At 40.0% G+C, this 11,543-nt stretch overlaps 1 non-coding gene across 1 annotated transcript; it reads left to right on the top strand.

Annotated features, from left to right (window-relative positions):
• Positions 1-547: 547 nt before the first annotated feature.
• Positions 548-654, top strand: LOC145060861 (small nucleolar RNA R71). The gene has a single exon (XR_013687043.1). It is a non-coding gene; the product is annotated as a small nucleolar RNA R71 (small nucleolar RNA).
• Positions 655-11,543: the final 10,889 nt, after the last annotated feature.

Genomic DNA, 11,543 nt, shown 5'->3' with positions numbered 1-11,543 from the left:
TCTCTTTTCGGACGTGGCTATGAATCTAGTGAACATTTCTTCCAAATCAGCTTTCTTTTCTACTGGTTCTTCTCTTTGATATAGTCCCCTCTCCTTCTGCTTGTATTTTTCCTCCTTAGCCTTCTTATACTCTTCGTACGGGAGCCATTCCTTCTTAGGTTTTCGCCAATTTTCGTCGTATCGATCGCCGCTTGAATAGAAGACTTGAGCTTTCATATTTCCATTCTCATCCAAATCACAATCCTTGGTGAGATGGGGCCCTCTACAATTTTCACATCCCACCCTCATAGCATGGATTGTTTGATCCAATTTTGTCATTCTTCTATCAAGACTATCAAGCTTAGCTATCACCGCCGCTATGCTATCATTTGCCGCGTTCACTACTCCCCGACTTACTTCGTTTCTTGGATTGTGGTATTCTCTAGAGTGCTTAGAGAATTCTTCAATTAGCTCCTTGATTACCGGGGGCGCCTTCTTCGTGAGCGGACCTTGACTTGTGGTGACATTGAATCCATCGTAGAAAATGGAGACCTCTTGTTGGCTATTAAGGTCGTGATGTGGGCAATTTCTAAGCAAACTCTTGTACCTTTCCCATGCTTCATAAAGAGATTCGCCGGGCTGTTGCTCGAAGTTGGCAATTGCTTTCTTTAGCTTGGCTATTTTGGAGGGTGGACAAAAGTGATTTATGAACTCCTCTTTCATCTTGGCCCATGTGGTGACTGATCTGGGAGGAAGTGACTTTAGCCAATCCTTTGCAGCTCCTTTGAACATGACTGGGAGCATGCGAAGAAGCTGGGTCTCGCGGGGGACATTCGGTACATTGAAGTAGTCGGCCACATCATTCACTTCGTCCAAGTGTTTGTAGGCGTCTTCGTGATCCTTCCCATAAAAAGGAATCTCCTTGAGTTGAGCGAGAATATGGTCTTTTAGTTCGAAAGTGGCAGTTGCGGGAATTACGGGCTGCACAAGTCCCGGGCCGGTGTCATCGCGCATCCTCTTCTTCCATTCCCCCATGGGGACTTCATCGATATTAGCCATAGTGATGACTAAATCGTCTTCAAACTCGGAGTCGTGCTCGAATGTGGATTCTTCTTCTTCCTCGGTCTCGTATTCGATATCTTCTTGAATTGGGTCTTCAATAGTCAAAGAGGCACTGGATGCTCCGGATTCGCTGCTCCTCTTCTTGCTGAAAATAGACTTGAGGTTTTTGAGTGGCAAGTTCTTTGAAGAAGCGGATTCTCCAACGGCTTTGCCTTTGCTCTTCCTTAGTGCGGATTCCGGGTCTTCAAGAGGGGGAACCAGAGGTGTATCAGATCCTCGGGTCATGAAACAACTGTAAACAAAACAGAAAAAAACGCGTAAAAGGAACAAAAATAAAATATTAAAACTGAAACAACGATGTACTCGCTGAGTCGGCACGAGTGCACTCGGCGAGTTCAAGGCAAAAACAAAAAAAAAATTCTAGTTACTCTAAAAACGGAATTTTATTAAAACTAATTCTACTTACTGAATTGCTTCTTAAATAACTTTGTGTGAGATAAATCCCACACAAAGGATCGATTAAATTAGAATTTAATGTTAATTTTTAGAACCGTTCCCCGGCAACGGCGCCAAAAAACTTGATGTGTGCAAACTCACTTAGTTTTAAACCTACTTTTAATTATCAAATAACACACAAAATACAGTGAACCTATCAATTGTGGTATAGTTAAATAAGCAGGGTATCGATCACAGGGAACGGCAAATTAAAATTAAAAACTAATTTTATCTAAGTTAATTAATAAGTAGGGGTTTTATCTAGCTTTACAAGACTAGAAACTTACTAACTATTACTTACTTAAAACAAAATACTAACTAGATTCAATAAATGGAAGGGAACTTCTGTTTAGTTCAACTTAGTTGATTCTATGGTTGATTTCAAGGTAATGGTGCGATGGATTAATTCTTTCGTTGGTTACCGATTCAAGTGATTAGATTCGCATTCACTACACTAATCCTTAGCAAATAAACTAATTTAAACAGTGGCCAGTTGTCTAATTTAATTAGATTTACTAGATTAATTATTCGGGTTAATTTAGACTTGCAATAGTTAACTAATTTAATCTTTTAATTAACTTCTTGTTTGATGGTCATCTTACAAGCTTGCACATGAATTTACTTAATTTTCTTATTAATTCTAGTTTCATATTCATTAATCCTAGACATATGGCATAGTGATCACATAGCATATGAGGTTAATAATCAATAGATGTTCATGCTAATCAATTATCTTCCTATTAACAGAAAATTAATTATTATTCACACACAAGGTTCTTTAGCAAGCTAAAATAACAAAAATTCACCAACTTATAATTAATCCTACCAATCAATCAGACCATATTGTCAGCTTTGTATCCCCAAACAGAAGTCTAAAGGTTTTAACTCATAATTGAAGTAAATAACAGCAAACAAACAAAGTCAAATTGTTTAACCATAATGATAAAACAAAAGAATAAGTGGAATGATGAAATTTTGCCTCAATTATTCTTCGGGATTGAATTCTAGCTTCTCTCGTCGTCTTCTAGGGTTTTTTCTGCCTTCTCAATCGCAGCTAAACTCTTCTGAATCGTTCCAGAATTCTCCTCTATCGTTCTGAGGAGTTATCTTTATATATACGAATCGACTCGTCGAGTCAGGTGGCCACTCGTTGAGTCCATCTCTCAGTCCCCATATTGTGATAAGTCTCTGGGATCCCGAGTCATTATCTTCTCGATTCTTCGATCGGACTCGCCGAGTAGTCGACCCTACTTGCCGAGTAGGTGTTATTTTTGGTGGTTTTCTTCTTTGTTCCATTCTTGATCTCTCAACCGCTTCTCCTGCTTCCTTCTGCTTCCGAGCTTCATTTTTGGACTGAAAATATAATTCAAACACTTTTAAGTACCTTTTGTCCATAAAATGCAATAATTTAGCTAATAAATGAATAAAAATCTATACTTAATATGAACTAAATATGCACATATCAAAATCAATCTTGTAGATCTGAAGTTGGTTTGTGCCCTAGAAGCTCCAGAAGGTAAAAAGCTTGGAACTTTATACTTGTATGACATAGATCTAGTCATTTTAGCTTTATGGAAGCATTCTTGTCCCAAAAGTCCCAAAATGGTGCATGTTATGTTTTGGACGAAATGATTTGTCCTTTCAAACCTTAGAAGAGGTCCTAAGTGATAAAAATGGTGTCCCAATAGCTAGATTTGTCTCATGCATGAAGTAAGAAGGTCTTAATGGATTAAGTCAATGTGTTAAAACTTTCTAGACGTCTAAAGTGATAAAGTTCGAGACTTTATAGTCCTATGACACATTTGGTTAATGGATCTAGAGTTTGGGCTTAAGTGCTTAAGCCATTAAGCACTTATTAGGGTTTTGGCGAAACCCCGCGTACGCCCAACATAAATCCAATACACCCAGCATACTGGGTCAACCAACCCGATGGTGGTCAACATCTGGACGAGTACGCCCTGCATACCAGAGGAGTACGCCCAACGTACATCCTCTTTTGGGCCTTTGGCAATTGGGCTTTAGGTTTTGGGCTGTTTATGGGCTAGTTGGATTTGGGCATTTGCTAGACTTTATGAATATTATGTTTTGGGCCAAGTTTTGATAAGGAATCTTGGAATTAGGCCCAATTAGGGAGTTGGGCCCAATTTGGTAAATTGGACCAATAATAGGCTTGCCATAAGGACTTTCAGGGTTATGGAATTGGCATTGGTCTTTGGCCCAATAAAGAGAATGAACATGATGGATTGTGTGGACCCTTTTAGTCAAGATTGTTAGGTTGTGTAATGACTTGGTATTTATTATTTGGAGAGTTCAGGATCTTTGGTGAGGAAACGATTTAGGACTTCGATTCTTTAGTTTGGATTGGTGTTGCGAGGTGAGTTTTCCTCACTATACTCAAGGGTCTAAGGCACCAAGGCCGACCCTTTTGGATTGCTATCCTGATATGTTATATGCTCGAGTATTGTTATAATCTATTAGATCGATATCCATGTAGATAGGATGTTATATGTTGTTATGATCTGTTAAATCAGTATCCTGGTAGATAGGATGTTATATGTTGTTATGATCCGTTAGATCAGTATCCTGGTAGGTAGGATGTTATATGTTGTTATGATCTGTTAAATCAGTATCCTGGTAGATAGGATGTTATATGTTGTTATGATCCATGAGATCAGTATCCCGGTAGATAGGATTTTATATGTTGTTATGATCCGTTAGATCAGTATCCTGGTAGATAGGATGTTATATGTTCTTATGATTCGTTAAATCAACATCCTGGTAGATAGGATGTTATATATTGTTATGATCCGTGAGATCAATATCCTGGTAGATACGATGTTATATGTTGCCATGATCTGTTAGATCGGTATCCTGGTAAATCGGATGTGGTTATGTTTAGTGACCTATAGTTTGGTCTGAATATATGTATGCTGGTAGGAGATTACCTGTTATATGTGCACATGATTGATTGGTAGACTGTTATATGATTATCTGATATAGGTGCACATGTTTGATTGGTTGGGGGGGGGGGGGCATTCCAACCCGATAGTTGTGGGCCGAGAGTATTCCATCCCGAGGATGATTGGACTCATAGTATGTTGGCATTTCAACCCGAAGGTTGAGGGCCTGGGGTATTCCAACCCGATGGTTGATTGGAAGCATAGTATGTTGGCATTCCAACCTGATGGTTAAGGGTCTGGGGTATTCCAACACGATCGTTGATTGGACCCATAGTATGTTGGCATTCCAACCCGATGGTTGAGGGCCTGGGGTATTCCATCCTGATGGATGATTGGACTCATAGTATCTGTTATATATGTGTTGTGTGTGGGCATTCCAACCCGATGGTTGAGGGCCTGGGGTATCCCATCCCGATGGATGATTGGTCCCATAGTATGCTATTTGTTATTGTATGTGTATCGTTGCGTATATGGGTATTTTGGGGGTAACTCACTAAGCCTTCGAGCTTATGTTTATTGATTATTGTTTCAGGTACAAAGGATGACTGCGGGAAGGCGAAGGCGTGACCGTACACTTCCTCGATTTATGATTATGTTTTCTAGGAAGTCTGTTGCTTAGACAATTTTGAAAACACTTTGTAATAATTAATGGTATTTTGGATATTTAAAAAGTTTTAAATTGGCTTGAATTTTATGGATGTTACACTGAACCCCATCAAACACAAGGGGCTTCGTATTGTCTAAGTCCTAGTACTGGAAGGTTCTCCCCACGCCAATCCCCGCAACAGCGACAACTGTGGTAGCTGCAACAACATCAGTCTAAAAACGTGCCGTGTATCAGTCATCAAAGAACTCCATCATGGTGGTCTTGATAGACCTAAATAGCCCCGATATCTGCCCCATACAATAGAAACAACCTCAGCATGAATCATCTCCCTATCTTGGTCCTCAGTCAACCCTAGCCTATCCTGGCCAATCTCTCCTGCTCCTGATCCGGATCCTGTCTCAAATCGCCTCGTAACCACCATACTGAAAATAAACCAGAAAATATTAGATGAGGCACATATCATACCATATGAGCCATTCCACAACAAAACCTTAGGGGGTTGTGACTTCCCTGCTACGCATACGGGTCCTGTGCTTCTAGTAGTACGGGACCATACTACCTTCCACACCTACCCGTATTTGTCTTAGAAGGTCATCAAAACAACCCTAACAACACACACTTGGATATGCACACATCCTGTTCTCACTTCCTAGAGAAAGTAAAAACATCCCTTAACTGGCCGGCTAATTCCCACATAAATCATCCATGAAACTTCCACCACCCTAGATCCTATAGACAGTCAAATACCTAATTCTACCCTCAGCCCTTCATCATAAAAGAACAGGAAATAAGGCTAAACCAAACATTCTAAGGCCATAGAATCTTAGTTATGTATATCTATGGTGCATACACTAAGTAACTACAATAATGATGTCAATTCCATACAAGAAAGAAACCCTAGGCTATCATGCATCAATAATCAGGCAATTCTATCATGCAATTCCTGAATATCCCTAGTCTATCACTAGCACACTATTCTATCAAATAACTGTGTGGGTAACTTGGGGAATACTTATTGGCTCAGGCTGATCATACACATAACATCCTTCCATGGTTACTTTTGAAAATAATTTTGAAAATCATTTTTAAAAGTCTTGTAGTTCCTTAGTTTGAGCCTATATTCACACGGATGTTCATCCAATTCGCTCAAACCAAGGCTCTGATACCAACTGGTAACATCTCAATAATCACAAAAAATATAAAGTTTTCAAAACAACCCATTTACTAAAAATAAGTGTTTACATAACCATTGTTTCCAAAAACATTATTCAAATTCAGAGTCTCCCAAGATCAACAACATAAAAGCCATGATGTATATGGTCACACCTTCACCTTGCCACGATCCTTAGAAGTACCTGAAACAAAAATAAAACTATAAGCCAACTCTTAGTGAGTTCCCCCCAAAGTACCACCACATAAACATAACAAACTACAACATACATATAGAGCCTTCAACATTACTGGACTGCCTCGCTAGGCCTTCAGCCTATCTAGACCATTCTCTTGGACTTTGGCCTGACTGGTCTGCCTCATAAGCCTTCAGTCTATCTGTACTACCCTGTGTATCTTGGCCTTCAGTCTCATCTGGTCCGTCTCAACCCAGTAACCATCACACATCAACATACACCATAACAATCAATAGCTAGTAGATACAAGTAGTCATACAGATCTAACAGATCACTACAACGTAACAATATCCTCTATACTAGAATACAGATGTAACAGATCACTACAACATATCAACATGCAGTAAACCAAGATATCAATCAAATGGGCCAACCTTGGGGCCTTCGAGCCATAATTACAGTGAGGAAAACTCACCTCTCAATCCGTACATAGTCTGAATAAATTAATACTCTGACAACCGGCACTACTCGATTCCTAGAAATTAGAACATTTCCCATTCTAGATTAATAACACCTCCCAAAATACCCTTGGTCAACTCAGTTAACGGTCAAATGTCAAGTCAACACCCAATTGAGTCAACCCAGCCGAGCCAACTCAGTCGAGTCAACTGAGCAGAGTACGTTGGGTGTACTCCTTTGTACACATGGCATACTTGTTGGTTGACCAGACGAAGGGACTTAAACCGCGTACGCAAAACGTACCTCTTAGTACGCCCAACGTACGCACCTGGTCATCCCTTGTCCCCATTAAGAGCTTAATACACCAATGTTTCACGTCCAAAGTCAGATCCAAGTCTCAAATAATGTTTTTGACCATAAAGTTTCCAACTTTGTGGTTTTGCATGGCGAATAAGGTATTAACATCAAAAACCTTAACCACTTAACCCATTAAGACCTCAAAACAATTGCATGGAAGGAAAGATATGATCAAGACTACATTTTTATGCTTCTAGACACCTCAAAGTGGCTGAAAGGACAACTTAAATGGATTGGAGTAGCTTATAATCAAAATAACCAAATAATGGGACCAAAAGGACACAAAATCCATGGCTAACTTAGATCTATGCATAGAATCATCAAGTTCATAATTTTATACCTCAAAATGGATCTTGAACGTGAGGTGTTCCTGGATCTATAAGGTATTGATCTTCTAAAATGATTATTCTTTCTTCATTTTGCTTCAAAGGCATCACAAACACACAATTTTGAGCTCAAAGGATCACAAACAAGATATTAGTTTTGCAAAGGTCGAAATGAAGGTTGGAGGATGGAGATGTAATGAGGATTGAAGAGTTAATGATGCTTATATATGGACCAAACCCTAAAAATTAGGGTTTGAGAATTTACCACATACGTTAGGCGTACGCAGTGTAGGCTAATCATACTAGGGAGGGTCCGCCTAGTATGCCTAGCGTATACAACGTACACCCAATGTACTAACCTCTTGGCAAAAAATTAACAAAATACCACTATGGGCCATTTTCAAGCTTCCTTATACCCAATGGCTAAAAATAAAAAACATTCATACTTACGAGTGAATTTAGCAAATACCTCAAGCCGGGATGTTACAGATCCTAGGGAAACGGGGCAGGTTGTTAAGGAGGTTGATCTCAAATAAGGTGACATCAAAGGTACCACTCAATTATAGGTCTTAACACCGTGTTCCTCTCGAGTACAAAGAATCTATATATCCTTAGTTAGAAGTAAGTATACAATACTTTTTATATGTATTAAATTTTATACTTTCTAAATATTTCTTTTACTAATCAAATATGTTATTTTTTGCAAACATATTTTGATCTTTATAGCTATCGGGGTACAAATTTATGGGAAGCCATTCGAGCGGCTGTCCAAGCTGACTGCCAAAGAGCATATTAAGAACACAAGCGTGATGCAAAGTTTCGTTTTCACGAAGTCGGCAGATATGTGGACGTGGAAATTGTAAGAAGAAAACCACCGACTGAGTGGAACAACAGGACATGCAATGACTTGATTGATCAACTGTTTTTGACCCTAGGTTATATGTATCAGTCGGCAAAAGGTAAAGAAAGTAGGGTGCATCGATTGAGTGGAACAATAGGACTTGGAGTGACTTGATTGATCAACTGCTTTTTGCTAAGGGTGAACACTTAAATGAGTCTCATTGACTCACTTGTGCCCTCGAGGAGAGACACGGATATACCCACATAGTTGGAAGAAAACCAAGATGTAACAATCATCTACTTCCAAACAATGTTTTAAAAAACCGGTTTGAACGGGACAGTGGGATCGGTTGGACCGCGAACTGGGGAAGGAAACGGTTCAACAAACACCAGTTTTATGTCTATTTCTAAACCAGAATGAACCGTCCGATTTTTACAAAACCCGGTTGAACCGCTTAAAATTTAACCGATTGAACCGGTTTAATTGAAGAAAAACACATGGATTGATGTAAATGTAACGCCCCAGATTTGGGCTAATCAATTTAGAGATAACAAACGTTAAAAATAACTTTTTGATAGAAGATTATTTAAAATAAATAATCTTAACCAAGTTATAGTATATTTCACAAGGATTCCGCAAAATAAAGAAAGCTAAAATCCAACTCATAACAAAGAAGTTATGACCCGTTGAAGTTTTACAGTAAACCGACACGACACCGCATAACGTAAAAAGTGAATTTTTGATAAACTACTTTTTAGACTTAGTGGTCTAAAAAAAAGTCGTAGTAGACGTGAATCCGAAATCGCGCATATAGAGAACGTCCAAATCTGACTTCGTATAAGGAAGTTATGATTTTTCTAAGATTTGGCAAAGCAGTGCACAGTCCAGAAATCGAATTTTTGATCGATCGATTTGTAGCGGAAAAAACATAAACAAGAATCGAAGATCTCATTAATAGGAACTCAAAGATATAAAGACGGACAAAAACGGACGTCGGATGACAAAGTTATAAATTTTTAACAAACTTTATCTGTCTAAGCCTGTTAAAATATAACTTTAAAAATAACATCATAATTAGCCGACAGAGTCTAAACGAAAGTTGTAGATCACGTCGCTACCTATGCATGTATATAAAAATCGTCAAAATCGGAGCTCGTATGCGAAAGTTAGAGAATTTAGAAGTGTAACATCCGGATTTTCAGGTATTATATTTTATTCTTTATTTTTGGAAGTTGTGAGGAGACTCGGCGAGTTGGTGTTTAAACTCGTCGAGTATGGCCGTGGATTCGTATCCGAGTTCACAGCTGGACTCGGCGAGTCCACGCTGTTTAATGAAACCCTAATTTCCAGGGTTTGAGACCTATTTAAAGGCCCTTAGGGCCGTCATTTGCGGCCCCCAAACCCCAGAGAGAACCCTAAGAGATCTAGAGCGTTTGTGAGGAAGGAGAGGCCATTCTTGATCCTTTTGTTGGTGTTTTTGCAAAAGGGAGGTGACCAAGGCAAGAAGAGGCTGAAGGAGGTGCGATTTTGGTGATTTCTGAGTTCTTAGAGACTATATTGAGGTATTTTGCTCGGACCTTCTTCAGTTTTGATGTTGATTCTTAGTGTTAGGGTTTTCTAACCCTTTTAGAGGTTGGATAAGTGGAGCATTTGGTCCCTTCTTGAGTCTATGTCTTGGATCTGGACCCAAAGAGGTCTAGATACCTTAACCCTTGGAGCTTTATGAGTCATTTTGGGAGCCATGAGCTTGGGATGTCATTTTTGGGGCTAAATCACCAAGTTAGACCATTTAGATGTTATATGAGTGTCAAGGTCTAAACTTTATGTGATTATCATGCTTGGGAAGGCCAGATCTATGAATGTATGGAACAGATCTGACCTCAGGAGGCCTATGGAGTTTGTGCATGGCATGAACTCACCGAGTCCGAAGAACAGACTCGGCGAGTAGGATGAGGGTTTCCCGTAAATCACTCAGTGAGTAGACTTGCCGAGTTGGGGAATAACTCGGTGAGTCAAGGAGAGTTAGGAGGACTGGAGTTCAAGGCGGAACTCGCCGAGTTGTTCTTGAGACTCGGCGAGTTGAGTCGGGGTGGCCCTGCGATTCATGCCAGGTGTGACTCGTCGAGTCAGGGGAAGTACTCGACGTGCCAAGAGAGGGACTAAGAGAGTCAGTAGACACGTGTAGACTCGCCGAGTCGCCCAAGTGCACTCGAAGAGTCGGGTCAAAGCTTGACCATTGACTTTTGTTGACTTTTAGGGTTGAGTATAGTGGTATTTATGAGAGTATTTACTTTGTGTGATTAGGTGGAGGCTAGATCACATTTCTACTGAGTCAGAGACTTACCGAGACACCTCAGGTGAGTCTTCTCACTATACGTTACCTAGAGTGGTATTATGTGTGGACCAGAGGGTCTTATGTGTTATGTATGAGATTATGTGCTATGTGTTATATGTATGTTGTATGATGTTATAGACCGGACTGAAGGGTCCAACAATACAGACTGGGCCGGAGGGCCCAACTAGGTATGACTGGACCAGAGGGTCCAACGAGCTACGGGACTGGAGGGTCCCGCTGAGACACATCGACCGGAGGGTCATATTATAGCCTCGAGTGGCGTATGTGTTGTATGCGGTATTTTGGGGAACTCACTAAGCATTTATGCTTACAGTTGTTGTGTTATGTGTTTCAAGTACCAGTGATGAGCGCGGGAAGGCGCCGGCATGATTCGTACACACGCACATTGCAGTTTATATATTCTGATCTTGGGGTTTTGTACTGATACAATGTTGATACAATGTTTTTAAAATGATTGTGAATGATATTTTATGGTTTTTCAAAAGTGAAAAATTGTTCAAATTTTACGGTGTTACAAGAAGTTTATTAAATTATGGAAGGATGCAAGGATGATACATGGCCGAATCCTGACCTTCGCTTTCTCTCCACGGCTTTGCTTCGGATGGTGACACCTGCCCCCTCATATGTGCAGCATAGGGCTTCGGACGCCCCATGTACTAAGTACACCCTACATACTCCGAAGGTACGCCCCACGTATGCGCATCCCCCAACCTATAAATAGGAGTGTTTTTCTTCATTTCTCTTCACACCTTTCC

This window comes from Lactuca serriola, chromosome 6, assembly GCF_051521515.1.
Source record: "Lactuca serriola cultivar US96UC23 chromosome 6, Lser_US96UC23_V15, whole genome shotgun sequence".
NCBI lineage: Eukaryota > Viridiplantae > Streptophyta > Magnoliopsida > Asterales > Asteraceae > Lactuca > Lactuca serriola.
This window is presented reverse-complemented; position numbering and strand designations above follow the sequence as displayed.